Here is a 15,242-nt window from a genome sequence, read left to right as displayed (position 1 = left end):
GGTTTAGATTGGGATTGTGTTGAGCCTATAGGTCAACTTGGACAGAAATGACATCTAGACATTGAGTCTTTAAATAAAAATAAAATATTTCTCCATTTATTTAGCTGTTTGATTTCTTTCATCAGAATTTTGTAGTTTTCATCTTGTACTTATTTTGTGAGATTCATAAGTATTTCATTTCAGAAAGTGCTAATTTTAATGGAAAACAATTTATTTTTCATTAAAATTTATTTTTAATTATAATTTAATTTGTAGGAAAACAGTTTAATTGTGTTAACCTTATATCCTGCACCTTATTATAATCACTTACTAGTTGCAGAAATTAGTTTTGGTTATATTGGATTTTCTACATAGACAACACTGTCATTTGTTAAAAAGAGCAGCCTATTTCATTCTTCACCAGCAATATACCCCCTTTTCTCATATCACTGCATTAAGACTCCCAGTAAAATGTTAAGAAGGAGTGCTGATAGAGAACATCCTTGCCTTGGTCTTGATGTTAGCAGGGTAATTTCTAGTTTCTCACCATGTTGGTTATGATGGTAGCTCTACATTTTTAAATAATATTCATTATTAAGTTAAGGAAGTTCTCCTCTATTCTTTGTTGAGCTGGTTTTTACCGTGAAAGGGTATTCGATTTTCTCAAGTGCTTTCCTGTCTGTTGATAGGGTCATGCTATTTTTCTTCTTCATATATAGGATGGATTGCATTACTTTCTTTTTATTTATTCATTTATTTATTTTCTTTTCAACTGATTTTAGGTTGAAAGGGCACGTGTAACAGGTTTGTTACATGGGTAAATTGTATGTCGCGGGGGCTTTGTGTACAGATAATTTTGTCACCCAGGTAATCGGCCTAATACCTGATAGGTAGTTTTTCAATCCTCACCATCCTCCCACTCTCATTTGTGGACTGGATAAAGAAAATGTGGTATATATACACCATGGAATACTATACAGTTGTTAAAAAATGACATCATGTCCTTTGCAGCAACATAGATAGAGCTGGAGGTCATAATCCTAAGTGAATTAATGCAGGAATAGAAACGAAATAAATACTTCATGCTCTCACTTATAAGTGGGAGCTAAACAATAAGTACACATGGACATAAAGAAGGGAACGATAGACACTGGAGTCTACTCTCTTAAGAAAAGGCAAGATGACATTCCGGTGTCCACCTGGCGAGAACAGAAAAAGGAAAAAAAAAAAAAGAAGATTGACTCGTCCCCAGGGCATCTTCCTACACTTAGATTCTGAATGATACTATGCTTTCCATCACTCCTTTCCTTTCTACTCTTAGTACAAATATCCTTAAAGAGACTTTTAGGGCCGAAGTCAAAGTCACTTTGTTTCACATACATACCCCAACATCTGCTACTTCTTTTCTTGATACTTAAATTCACTTAACAGGAGATCTGGCCTTTCTTTCCAGCCTTCAATTGATGGTTAAAGCTTTCTGAAAGGCTAGCAGAAGTAATCTGTTAGTGCAATTGGGTTTCACTCCTAATTCTTAGTGTCATTCTACAGTTCTTTTTGAAGCCGTGACCTGTGATCATCTTGATCAGGGATGATCAACCTACAGCTCATGGGTCAAACTCAGTGAGCTGCTTGTTTTGTATGAGCTGTGAGTGTCCACAAAAGTTTTATTGGAACATAGCCGTGCTTCTTCCTTGTCCCTGTTTTCAAAGACCAATTTTATTCTATGACAGCAGAGTGGAGTAGTTGCAACAGAGACTGTATTTCCTGCAAAATCTAAACTATTTACTCTTTGACTCTTTACAAAAAAAAAAAAAAAAAACCCAAAAACAAACCAAAAAAATTGCTAACTCCTGGTCTAGGTAGCATGAGGTTCAGTTTCTGGCTCCAACACTCACTACTGGGGAGGCATTGAGCCAGTGCCATTCTCCTAGGAAGTGCTCCACATAGCAGCTATTGGCACAGAAGTCATATGGAGATGGGGAATACTAAGGAAAAGAATGGTCGACTTTGGATAAACTTATTGAACGTTTGAATTCTCACAGTATCCTGGTTGTATAATTTCTGCACATATGGGATCTGCATCCTGAGTTTTTTTCTATACAGTTCATGTTTGTAGAAGTATCTTACGTGTGCAGATGATGAAGCAATGCCTTTAAGCAAATGCCTTTAAATAACGCCTTGAGCAAAATGATGCATTTGAGTGTCTGAGTTTATTGTCAGTATTACCAAGTACAATGCTTGACTCCTGCTTTGGTAATGTCAGCAAGTGTGGCAGATGGTGGGGAGACAAGAGGAATCATTCAGGAAGAAGCCAGGGAGCTCCCAGGGTAAAAGAAGCAATTAAAATGCAACCCTTGGATGGGCTCAAATGCAGTCTGCCTCCTCTTCCTTACCACGGGCCAGATCCAGTCTTTCTTAATCGAAGGGGTCAAGCTAAAGTTCTTATCAACAAAAGTGGTGTCGCTTAGGAAAATCATATTCCTTAGCTAATTTTAGGTGCTGTTTTGTGCTTCCTGTGTTACCAACCTTCTAAACAGTAAATAAGAGAACATTGCTGTCTATAAAAAATCTTTTAGTTGTAGTGTCAACTTACAAAAGAATTGACAAAAAGGAGTGGAAGTTCTTTTAAGTCAGAGTAGAGCTAGAAGAACATAAAGTCTTAATCCTTTCCCTGCTTACCTTAGGGGTGGTGGATGTTTTTCAGGGCTCCATGGGGGGCTGGCGTGGTGTTCGGTCATGCTGACTGGGGAGCCAGATGATCTATCTGAGGTCTGGTGTTGGCTTTGCCGTGTAACCCTGAACTGTCGAATCAACCACTATTCCAGGATGGTTGATTTTATGTGTCAACTTGGAGATGTTTTGGGATGAGATTAACATTTAAATTGATAGACTAAGTAAAGTGCATTGCTCTTCATAATGTGAGTGGGCCTCATCTAATCAGTTGAAGGCCTGAGTACAACAAAAAGACCGCCTTCCGGAGCAAGAGTAAATTCTCCAGCAATTGCCTTCGGATTTCATCTGCACCATTGGCTCTCCTGGGTCTCCAACCTGCCGGTCCACACTGAGACTTGGACTTGCCAACCTCCATAATCACATGAGCCAATTCCTTATAATAAATTTCTTTGAATACACGCGTGCACGCGCGCGCACACACACACACACACACACGTTTGATTTCTCTGGAGAATCCTGACAAATTTAATTCTATGAGTAGAATAAAAGTCTCTGTTAACTTAAAGTTCCTGTTCAGTTTAAAATTAAAAAGGTACTAATGGCTCCTGGGTTGAATCCTTGACCATCATATGCACACGTGCTTTAACCCCAAACAGACAGCTTCGTCTTTCTTTCTTGCACGGGCAAAATGGCTTCTCATCTTTGGAGTGGTCGAGAGCCTAGGTGTGGGATCCAGACTCCCTAGGTTCAAATCCGAACTCTGTCACTTGGTAGCTTTGTGACCTTGTGTAAGCCACTTACCTACTCTAGGCGTCAATTCCCTCATCTGTAAAATGGCAAAATAATACTCACCTCATAGGATTACTGTGAAAAGTAATGACTTAATGCAAGTAAAGCGCTTAATGAATTATCTGGCACTCAGTAAATGCTTGTCCCAGTTAGAATAGATCTGGTTCGTCTGCGTGATGAAACATCAGTCTGCTCAGAACTTGGCTAGAAATGCTTAAGCAGTTGAGTGGAGCCTTAAAAGAAGCAAGTAGAAAAAAAAAATTCTGCTCTGTGCCTGAAGGAGGGAGAAATGAAATCCTTGACAAATAGAATGAATAATTTCCCCAGTTACTATTATTAATATGTATTATGGGGCTAGATTCACCTTGTTTTCTTGCTCAGGGAAAATAATTTCTGTGAATATTGGATTGACGCTTCTATCAAAAAGCATCTTCTCTGTCCTGTTTAACAGAGAAAACGTGATTCCCCTCCTCCAGTAGATAAAGCCCTGAGCTGTGTCCTCCAGTGCCCAAGCAGAGAGCATTTAGTATCTTGGGCTGTTATCAAGGAGCTTCTTTATAGAAGCACTGACACCTTTGGTGGTTGGAAATAGTTAAAATGCAAATGTGCCAGTATTTACTAGTTTTTGGAGCTCATGCCTCGTGCATTTCATTCTGAACTTGTTACTCAATGCCTCTGAAATCACCCTTGCTAATTTAGGCCCCTCGGAAATAATTCCACCAAGGCAGAAAATTAGCAACCAAAGAAGTTTCGTTGGCCTTTAGATCATTTTCTTTCATAACTTGTAATTTTCTGTAAAATTGTAAATTTTCCGTTAAATTGTAAATTTAACTTTCTGTTCTCCATTGACTTTTCATTTGTCCATTATATTACATGTGTAGTGGCAACCTTGATTTTTACACATGATCCACATTCACTTAGCAAGGGTTGATCCATTATGTGGACCCCTTCTGGGGATGTGTGGACTGTGTCTATCAATTTAAGAATGTTATATATGGACACATAATGGGTATTATGAATAAGTTTTAAAAACCTGTGCACAGAAATAATGCACTTCAGGTACATTTTAAATGGATATTCCTTATTTTTAGCTGAATCCCCACTAAGAGTCTAGGTGTATTATAGGTGAGTGATCTGTGCCCTTGATAACCTTAAAATTTGGAATTTCTGTACTGAATAAGATTCATGCTAAGGATTTAAGGATGGTCTATTGGATTCATGGCAAGTGTTATCTACTGGATTCATAAGATGGATCTTGGAGAACTTTTTATAAATAGATAATCCCATGTGCTATAGCTATGAGATTCCTAGAGCATAGAGATAATCGCTTTTTCATCATTGCCTTTTATAAATTTGAAAAAGTCAGAAAACTCAGTGAGGAACCTTAAAGAATGTCTAGGCACCCAACTCTTGATGCATACAAGCTACCCAATGTAAGAATGTGCATCTTATGAATACTGAATATTCAACATTGGTTGAAAGGTGTGTGGGATAATCGTGTGATAGTGGGAGGAGGATGACCTTTATTATTTGTAAATATGATATTTAATGCAACCCAAGTTTAAATTTTAAACCATTTCTCATTAGTGCATTTTCATATGAAATTTGAATAGTATGAAATCAATTATGCAAAGGAAAAGTACTTGACTGTTGATAAGAAAAAGGAATGCTGTATTAGGAGTCAGGAGACGTAGCTCAGTACGCACTCCATCTGTGACTTTCAACAAACAATTGCTCCCCTCAAAGCCTCAGTCTCCTGAATTGCAGAATGAAAGAATGACACTGGATCCTGTTTCTAGGTTCCTTTGTACTTTCAAAATCTTTAAGAATCTTTTGTTGTTGTTGTTGACAAAAGGATTTAAAGAGTAGGGACAAGTGACCATCCCTAAGTGGTGAAAAGAGAAGTTAACCCAAGAGATACATAAAGTGGGGAAGCAGCAGAGTTAGAATTGGAGAAAGCAGGGAGTGAGGTTGAGGGGTGCCACGTTCCCTATAGATAACTCTTGAAGGGTCGGTTTCTCTTCTGTAAAATAGAGACCATAGCTCAGAGGTTTGTTATAAGGGTTAAATGAGATAATGCATAAAACATGCTTCCAGGAATAAAGAATCATGGAAGTGAATAAGGAAGAAAGGAGATGGAGGAAGTGGAGGGAGAGAAAATGACTTAGAAAATGTGTGATTAACTAAGTAATTAATCCTCCCAAAGCTTTCACATTCAGCCAAAGCACATTTGTGCATACAAGCCTCATTTGTCTACCTTGGAATAATCCATTTTGTGAGTTATTCATAGAAGATGACTGAACTCAGCCCGGTTTTCTAATACTCTGCTGCCTTCTTGTTCACCTGTTTTCTGACCAGGAGGCATATAACTCAAGTTTTCATCAGCCTAAGCCCAACCACATTTTGGAGGTATATCTGCATCACAAATTATCTTGGGTTTTCAAAAATCAAAAATAAACCACTTTACCAAAAATTCAATCCCACTCCATCACTTTGGTTTCTCTGTGCCTTGTGCACCATTATTGGCGTGAGGTGTTGTGAGCTAACTGTGCCACATTTTCAGGAGCCTTCATGTCATCCTGTTTCAGCCCTTGACAGGTGCTCCTGCCAGGTTCTCCAGCTTTCCTTTTGATTTCCCCAGGATATTATCATTGTGGCTGGTCAAGGGAGGGGACATCCTGAGAAAATCAGCTAACAGTTCCTCCTGGAAAATTCAAGCTCTCTGATTAGAGGGGCAAGAAATCAAATTAATATGTATTTAAGCACTTTTTATAGAATTCCCGCTATGTGCTAGGTGCACATAGTTCCTAGGTAATGGGATTCAGCAGCCAACTAGCTGACTAAGTCCTTTTGGAGCTAACATTTTAGTGGAGAATGTAGATAACCCCCCAAAAAATTAATAAAGAAGAAATAAAATTTTCGATAATGAGATGTATCATGAAGAAAAATAAAAGCAGGGTAGAAGGGGCAGTGAAAGTGATAGGGTGGTCTGGAAAGGTTGATCTGAGGAGGTGATTTTTGAGATCTGAATGAAGTGGGAGAACAGGCCATGGGGAGGGATAGAGAAAGAGCAATGCAGGCACAGAAAATATTAAATACACAGTGGGTGGGAACTAACAATTAACTTGGCAAATGCAGCTGGAACAGGGTAACGGGTGAAGGACAGAGCCCATTCAGGTAGGCAAAGGTTGAAGTTTCAAGACCTTGTAGGCTAAAGTAAGGGGTTTGGATCTTATCAGAATTGAGATGGTAATCTATTGAATGGTTTTGAGTTGGAGAATGATGCAACTTATTTGCATATTAAAAAGATTACTCTGACTAATATATTGATAGCAGACTGTCATGGGACCAGAGTGGAAGCTGGTTAGTAAATAACTGGAACTGTTTAGGAGAGAGAAGACCGTGCATTTCACTAGAGTAATTATAGGACGGGTAGCTTAGAAGAATGGGATTCAATACATATTTTGGAGAAAAATCCAGCCTGACTTTTTGCTGTGTTTAATGTGGGACGTAAAGGGAAAGAAGGAGTCAAGGATGACTGCTAGGTTTCAGTTTTTAGCGACTGGGTAAATGGTTAACTGAGGAGATGAGGTACTGTATCAGTGAGAACTCATGCAGGAAAAAAGCAACCACTCCAAGTATGTTAAGTATGAAGAGGTTTCATACAGGGAATCAAGTACTTTCAAAAACATTGGATTAGCTGAGGAAACACAGGTAAGAGAAGGTGCCCAGTAGTACTTAGTTCTGCTGTCACTACTTGGGCCAGTGAATTCAGAAGTTGTTGCTGCCACTCAGATGAGGAAAGTGAAGGAAACTAGTGGTGCCCTATAGCACTGAGAAGAGTAACTGGAATGGATCACCCAGAGACCACTGCAAAAATTCATGTCTGCCAAAGCTTTCATGTCCTACATTGATGCATGGGGAAGAAGAGTATGTTCTGTGCTCTTTCATCTTTGAAATCTCTCACTAGTGCACCTCATTAGCAGAATACAGCTGCAACCAGAAACTGAAAGGCAGAAGAGTCTGACAGATAGTTTCCAGCCTTTCAGCTGACTGTTGCAAAAGAAAGCATATAATGCAGGACAGAGGAGAGCAACAGAATCTTGTAGGCTAAGGAGAAGATAATGAAATATTTGGATTGTCATGTCATAAATCTGTGTGTCTATCGGACACCCAAGCAGAAGTGTCAAGAAGGAAGTAGAATACACAAGTCTAGGAATCACAGGAAAGGTCAAGGATGGAAATATAAATTGGGGAGCCATTATAACATAAATGGTAATTAAAGGCATGCAACTGGAGAGTATTACCTAAGGAATAAGTGTAGATAGAGAAAGGTCCTAGACGTGAGCCCTGTATGCTTCTGGAAAAACTTGGACATTGGGGAAATCAGGAAGCGCTTCTAGGGTTAAAAGGATTGAAAGCGGCACACGGTGGCTCATGCCTGTAATACCAGCACTTTGGGAGGCTGAGGCGGGTGGATTACTGGAGATCAGGAGTTCAAGACCAGCAGCCTGGCCAACATGGTGAAACCCCATCTCTACTAAATACAAAATTAGCCAGGCATGGTGGCATACACCTATAATCCCTGTTACTTGGGAGGCTGAGGCAGGAGAATGACTTGAACCCTGGAGGCGGAGGTTGCAGTGAGCCGAGATCGTGCCATTGCACTCCAGCCTGGGAAAAAAAGAAAAAAAATTCATCTGAAAAAAAAAAAAAAAAAAAAAAAAAAAAAAGATTGAAGTTGGGACTGGGACCTGACAGAAGCTCAGACAAATGGCTTACATATTGCAGTCAAGACTACAAGAAGGCTTAGAGGTCAGGAAGAAGAGGAGATGATGCCAGCCAATGCAACTGACAAGGTAGGAAAATAATCTACACAGTATGGTCCTCTGAAAGTCAAATGTCAAATACTGATGAGAGTTGTGTTTTGTTTTGTTTTTGTTTTTGCTTTTGTTTTTGCTTTTGCTTTTGTTTTTGTTTTTGTTGTTTTGAGACAGTCTCTTTCTGTCACCTAGGCTGGAGTGCAGTGGTGTAATCATGGATCACTGCAGCCTCCACCTCCCAGTTCAAGAAATTCTCATGCCTCAGCCTCGTGAGCAGCTGGGATTACAGGTGTGTGCCACCATGCCTGGCCTGATGAGAGTTTTTGTTTTTGTTTTTTAAATCAAATTAAATTAAATTTTATGTTCTGGGATACATGTGAAGGATGTGCAGGTTTGTTACATAGGTAAACGTGTGCCATGGTGGTTTGCTACACCTATCAACCCATCACCTAGGTATTAAGCCCAGCATGCATTAGCTATTTATCCTGATGCTCTCCTGCCTTTCAGCCCCTCGCTGACAGACCCCAGTGTGTGTTGTTCCCCTCCCTGCTTCCATATATTCTCATTGTTTAGTTCCCACTTATAAGTGAGAACATATGGTGTTTGGTTTTCTGTTCTTGTATTAGTTTTCTGAGGATGATGGCGTCCAGCTGCATCCATGTCCCTGCAAGGGACGTGATCTCATTCCTTTATATGGCTTCATAATATTCCATGGTATATATGTACCACACTTTCTTTATCTAGTCTGTCACTGATGGGCATTTGGGTTGATTCCATGTCTTTGCAGTTGTGAATAGTGCTGCAGCGTACATACACATGCATGTGTCTTTATAATAGATTAATTACTATTCCTTTGGGTACATACTCAGTAATGGGATTGCTGGGTCAAATGGTATTTCTGGTTCTAGGTCTTGGAGGAATTGACACACTGTCTTCCACAATGGTTGAACTAATTTACATTCCCACCAACAGTGTAAAAGCATTCCTGTTTCTCCACAGCCTTGCCAGCATCTGTTGTTTCTTGACTTTTTAATAATCATCATTCTGACTGGCATGCGATGGTGTCTCATTGTGGTTTTGCTTTGCATGTCTCTAATGATCAGTGATGACAGTTTTTAGCAAGATGGAGTATGAGAGTTCAACACTGTATTTGGCCAGATGGAAGCTGTAGGAAACCTTAAGCAGAGTCGTCTTCAAAATCTTGAATGAAGTAGATGGAGGTAGGGATAGAGAATGTGCAGTGAGCAAATAAAGAGAGAATTTACAGAATTATTTGGACTCATTGTGACGTAATATAAGGAGAGCAGAAAAAAAGAGCAGCAGTTGGAAATGATGTAGAATCTGGGGAGAGACCTTTTAAAGAAATGTGATATCAAGGCTTGTGTGTGTGCTGAGAATGATGTGTGATCTTGGAAGTCAGCTTGAGAATGGAGCAGTCAAAACACAAATTGGTTGGCAGGTCGTGATCAACACGAGAGGAATCTCTATCCTGCTTCCAGGCTATCCTTGGCACTGTTATTTTTTAAAAAAGAATGTACTGACTTTGCTTTCAAAGAAATTACTGGACAGTCAAAATATACACACGTGCAAAAATTGAGGAGCAATTTCCCATAAAATGTAAGCAAGAATAATAGTTATTTTATATTATTTCTGTAAGTGTTAGTGGCAGTAAGTAAAGAATGAATTGTAAAATTGTGACAGGGAAGGTAGAGGAGTGCTTTTTGAAACCTGTTTTCCATTAGATCTTAAAGAAAGTTGAGAACATAAATTTGTGGAGAAGTGAGGGTGATTATTCTTAAGGGAGGCGGAAGCAAGATTTAATAACAGTGCAGAACAAGGAATCAGCAAAGCCTGTTGAAAACGTCAGAAAACGTAGGGGAAGCTGGAGCGGAGGGTTAGAGTTGGGAGACCTGAGTGAGGGTCTTGGCTTCCACTCAGTGGGCAGTTGGGACCCACCTAATGTGGAATAACCATGGGGTTCTGGAATGGGCTGATACAGTGACATATCGCCCATATTAGTGGATCCATGAATCATTTTCTACAAAGTCATCTTGTTTGGTTTTCAGACAAACCTTGGAAATCAAGAAAGTTCTGGAATGATGAAGCTGTTCATGCCGAGACCTAAAGTGCTGGCCCAGTATGAGTCCATTCAGTTCATGCCATGGCAATTTTCTTGGAACTCCTTTTTATTGTTAGTTCTCATTTGTTTCCATATTCAGTGAACATACACTTAATTGCAAAGCTGTCATTAATAAAAATTCTTATAGTACCTCACTGCACAAACATCTTTCATGTGTGCTAGGCATTTTCAAAAGTAGAATCATTCTGCATCTGATTTGTATCATCTTATTTAAACCAAGACAATATTGGCCATACTGTCTACCAAAACAGGCTGTAAGAAATTATAGTAATTTTTGCAGCTCTAGAGTAATTTTTGTAGCTATAGAGTAATTTTTGCAGCTATAGCTGCAAAATTTACTATATAGAGCTATATAGCTCTATAGAGTATATAGCGATAGAGCTATCTCTTCTGGGTTTCCAGAAAGTGTTCTGCTCTATGTGATTTTAAGAAAACCGGCACATTGGTGGGAGGATAGTAGTTGGGAAATGCTTCTAGGATTAAGAGGATTGAGGTTGAGACTGTAGGTAAGCTTAAAGGAATGGATGAAGTATCCCATCAAGACGTCATAGTGTCATTAGAATGACCATGTTCTCTTGTGAATCCTCACCAATGGTATAGAATCCTTTGATTTCAATTCCTACCACTCTGGGAAACCCCAAGGCTTGTGCTCCTGGTGCACCGCTCATTTCAAGTATGTTGAAGCATGCCTCCTTGTGGGAATGCTGGATTCCCAGCCCAGTGAGGTAATGACCAAGCAGCATCTTCAGAGGAAGGATGGCTGTGCAGCATGGTGAAGGACTCAATGAGAAGGTAATTGATGCTTCACCTTTTCTTGTTTTCTGTAAAGTAGGGGAATATGACTCCTCCACCCAGGTTTTTTTTTTTTTTTCCTTTCAAGCAATCAAAATTCTTTAAGCTTCTTGGAGGATGGGATTTTCTAGAAACTGTTAAATTTTTAGGGGTGGTTGGGGTCTGAGCAATCCAGAGAAATATAGATGCAAGCTCAGGGGAAAAGATGAAAGGTGCTAAGGAAGAGGTAGAATAGTCCTATAAAGAAAAGGCACACACATACATGCATACACACACTGAGACTCACACAAATCTTGTTAAAAAACATTACAGCAAACTGGAGTTCTTAAATCCCCAGTGCATGGAGCTTTGGGAGGGTAATTCTGTTAACTTAAAGAGAAAGGGTAGTCCTCTGTAATGAATACAGTTCTTGTGCATACTCAGCTACTGTGCTCTAATGATGTTTTACTGAGCTTGAGGATCTGTTAGACAAAATATGCTGATCTTCTGTACCCTGGAAACTTTCTCCAAGTGAGGTCACACTGCTGCCCAACTCAGTTCTATGACTGCTCTGATGATGCGATTTTATTCCGTGTCCAGTGATTTAGAAAACACAGAGTTTTGAGTTTGAGTTCTTTCTCATGAATCCGTTAGTGATTGTGGTGGGTTTCATTGATTTCTTCCTAATGATTTGTCTTCTCTTTAAGACTGGTGCTATTTGCGGTTTAGTGATATGTACTTGTAAGGATTTGGGTCTGATGTTTGGCCCATCAGCCAGGTCGTCTGCAGTTTGGGATTCTTAGTAATCTAAGATCCAATGTCTGACCCCTTCTCCTTCTTGCCTCATTCTGTACATGCTGTTTAGTTACAGGATGAACTTGGTCCCTAAACATTCCAACAGCCACTGGGCTTTCAACAAATGTAACTGAATGAAAGACAAATCTTTCATGTGCAGATTTGCCTGCTCTAGAACACAGAGTTGAAAATACCTCTCATTACCTCCTTAAAATTATATGCTTGGCCTCCTTTGAAGCCAAGGTATAGCTTTTCAAGCCAGTTGCCCTGTGCCGTGAGGGTCAGCACCTTTCTGAAGACGGTTCTCACTACTGCTATGCCTCGTGCTGTTGAAAGCAACAGGAGCTCTTCGGGTGTGTGCAATTTCTCTGTAGCTGCCCAAGGCAGGGCCCTGTATCCTGTGGTTGCTCAGGGGGACTCTTGGGCAGGAGATGCCTGCAGATCGACTTTGTAGTGACCTTCACCATCCTGGTTCCAGCCATTTTTCCTTGGCACCATCCAGGCCAAGCTTAATGCAGCAAGGACCAAGATGTCCTCATCCTCAAGCATGCCTGCCTCATGAAAATACAGTGAAGCTGGCTCATTTCCAGCATTTTCTTTCTGAAATTAAATTTTCTTATGGCAGTAGGTTTAATATGACTGGGCAAAACCCTAGGGTTTTACACAAATCATTTATCATTTGGACGTAATTCTCACCATTTAAGCCCCTCTGGTTTCTACATTATTGAATGAGACATTGTGGCCTTCACCCTTCCATCAGGATGGATTGGGTGAAGGGTCTTATCTAAAATTCCCAGTGTGCTCTAATTGTCAATCAACCATTCAAAACAAACAAGTGACCTCCACTACCTACAGGATAGACTTGGTGCAAGTCTAGTTTTAGTGTGAAAAGCAATTTCCATATAAACATAGATTATAAAGGGGGCTTCTATAAGGGTCTGAGCAATAGCTCATTGTATGTGACTAGCAAAGTGGGGAGAAAAAACAAAGAAATCTCCCTATGGGTGCAGTGTTTTTGGTTTTATAGAAAGAGAGAAAAACAACTCTTTTTGAATCAAATCATCAGGCACAAAAAACAAATGCTGCCAGAGTAATTACCCTGAAAAAAACTCAGTCCTGAGGGCTCTCCACACCATAGGTTTCCTGATGCCACTTGCAGCTCATCCCAAGAAGGGGTTGGAGATGCATCAGGAGCCTTCGGCAAAGGGGAAACACCCTGCAGTGGGGCTGACTTGGCAAAGAAGCACCCCCAGAGGAATGAGAGGTGCAGCTTCTCTCCCTTTCCTCCTTGCCATGTGCTGAGAGCCCCTGACCCCAGGATCTTTCTGCAGTCCTTCCCCTCAGGTTGCTTAGACAAGGAATTTAACTGCACTTCAACCACTGAACAGTAGAATGGGGTCCTAATTGTAACCCTGTCATGGATTTTGAAGGATTTAATGAGACAATCCATGGGAAAAGCTAAGCACTCAGTATGCCCCCAAGTCAGTGGAGTTGCTTCCATTCCCAACCTCGGTCTTCAGTCCCTGGTCACCTCACAAGCAACTAGGGACTCAACACTAATTCAAGGCACAGATCTGATTGCAGGGGCCTCCCAGACGCGGGAAGGTCCTCTTGGCCACTAGGGGGCACCAACTACATGGAAAAGAAGGATTGAATTTCGAGGACTCAGTCCACTGCCCTGCAATGTAAATCCTGTAACTCATTTAATTTTCTTGGAGCAAAGTTTGGGAATGGTTGATGCAGATGGTGCTATTTCTACTTGGGAAGGTGGTCACACTTACATGTCAAATGAAACTTTTCTTAGCTCCTCCCTGTGACTCACCAGCTCTAGCTATTATGCACTCATACTTTAAAAAAAGTTTTCGGCTCAACCCCTTTTACTTTCAGTCCTCTTTATTCTGTATTCTCCAATGCCTGGGAAAATAGACAATATCCTCCGTTATGTGGAAGAGGAAGAAGAGTTATGTAGAAGAAAGAAGCGTCCTTACTATGAAATGTTTCTGACTTTTTGAGCCAACTACGTCTGGATCAGATTTTTCCATCTATAGTCATATCTTTTCATAGCCTTTTAAACCTGGCTCATGAGAGGACAGAGAGAGTGCAATGTCCCTGAGATATCTAGGAAATCATGGAGAATTTCTGATCAGAATTAACCTTTATTGTATTTGAAAGTAACCTAGATCCTAGGAAGCATGAGATGCCATGGGCTTCCCAGAACCCATAGCAGGTGAGAAAGAACTGGAACACAGGGTGAGGTGTGATGAATTGAACTGCTTTTCCCGGAACACAGAATACAGCCAAGGTATGAAAGCTGTTCCCCAGAGGGGAAAAATGTACGTTGGCCAGTGAGGGTGCATCCAAGAGCCTGTGGGCTTTCTTGGGCATTGATGAAACCAATATGCCAGGTATCACCTGCTTGAGAATTACTAGAGATGTTTGTCAAACCCCCAGGTTTTGAGCCCTAGCTCAGAGCTCTGGAATTAGACTATCTTGATGTACATCTCAGAAATATGCAACTACTTTGAGGTGGTTTTACACTTCCTAAAATTTAAGAACAGTTGTTCTAGAAGATAATAATTCTACCTCCACTGACATTGGAAATACATGTAAGGATGGCTCTGCATGTACTTTGTCACAGCAAGTTGACATTTTCTTGAATCACTGAAATGAATTATTGCTATAAAAAATCCAATCCAACGATAAAGCCCGAGATGATCAGAACTGTTCATCCCAAAACTCTTCATGTCCCAGAATCACACATGGTGTCTGGCACACCTGCTGGAGTGGATTCCTGTGGTCGGTGACCCCCCAGTTTGTGTGCCAACAGGGCTTAGAGCTGCAGGCAATGCAGTTGCCACATGGTACCTCAATGTCAAGAATCAACAGTTCCAAGAAGCCAAGAGGGTGCAGGTTGGCAGTAGTGGGGTGGGGGGATCTGGTTGCAAGATGGTGTCATGGAGCCTTTCTGTGGCATTGAAGGAACAAAGACACAAGAGCATAAAACACATGGCACTTTTGTGCTGCTGGCCCTGTTTCTACATTGAATGACCTCCCCAGGAAATCCCCACTGAAACACAAGGTGAGTTCTGCCAGATTAAAACGAGATAATTCCAATGAGTTTATCAGGAAGTGGAAGTGGAGAGCTACGCTGGAAATCTGTTTTCAGACATCCTGTGTCCATATCTGTTTCTGGAAACCACTTCTAGATGAACCTTGGACTCAGTTCATCTTCCCTTTGCTCTTCATTCTCTGATTTCCAAGCAATAAAACAA

The 15,242-nt window shown here is 40.5% G+C and overlaps 1 long non-coding RNA gene across 1 annotated transcript in view; it reads left to right on the top strand.

Moving 5' to 3' along the window:
• Nucleotides 1-10,538, top strand: part of LOC112621161 — a 35,095-nt gene extending 24,557 nt beyond the window's left edge. The window contains exons 3-4 of the long non-coding RNA XR_003118674.1: nucleotides 8,457-8,553; nucleotides 10,331-10,538. This is a non-coding gene — a long non-coding RNA (uncharacterized LOC112621161). The remainder of the gene's footprint in view (nucleotides 1-8,456; nucleotides 8,554-10,330) is intronic.
• Nucleotides 10,539-15,242: the final 4,704 nt, after the last annotated feature.

The sequence above is a fragment of the Theropithecus gelada genome, chromosome 3, assembly GCF_003255815.1.
Source record: "Theropithecus gelada isolate Dixy chromosome 3, Tgel_1.0, whole genome shotgun sequence".
Lineage (NCBI taxonomy): Eukaryota > Metazoa > Chordata > Mammalia > Primates > Cercopithecidae > Theropithecus > Theropithecus gelada.
Note: the sequence above shows the minus strand (reverse complement) of the source record. Positions and strands in the feature narration are given on the sequence as shown.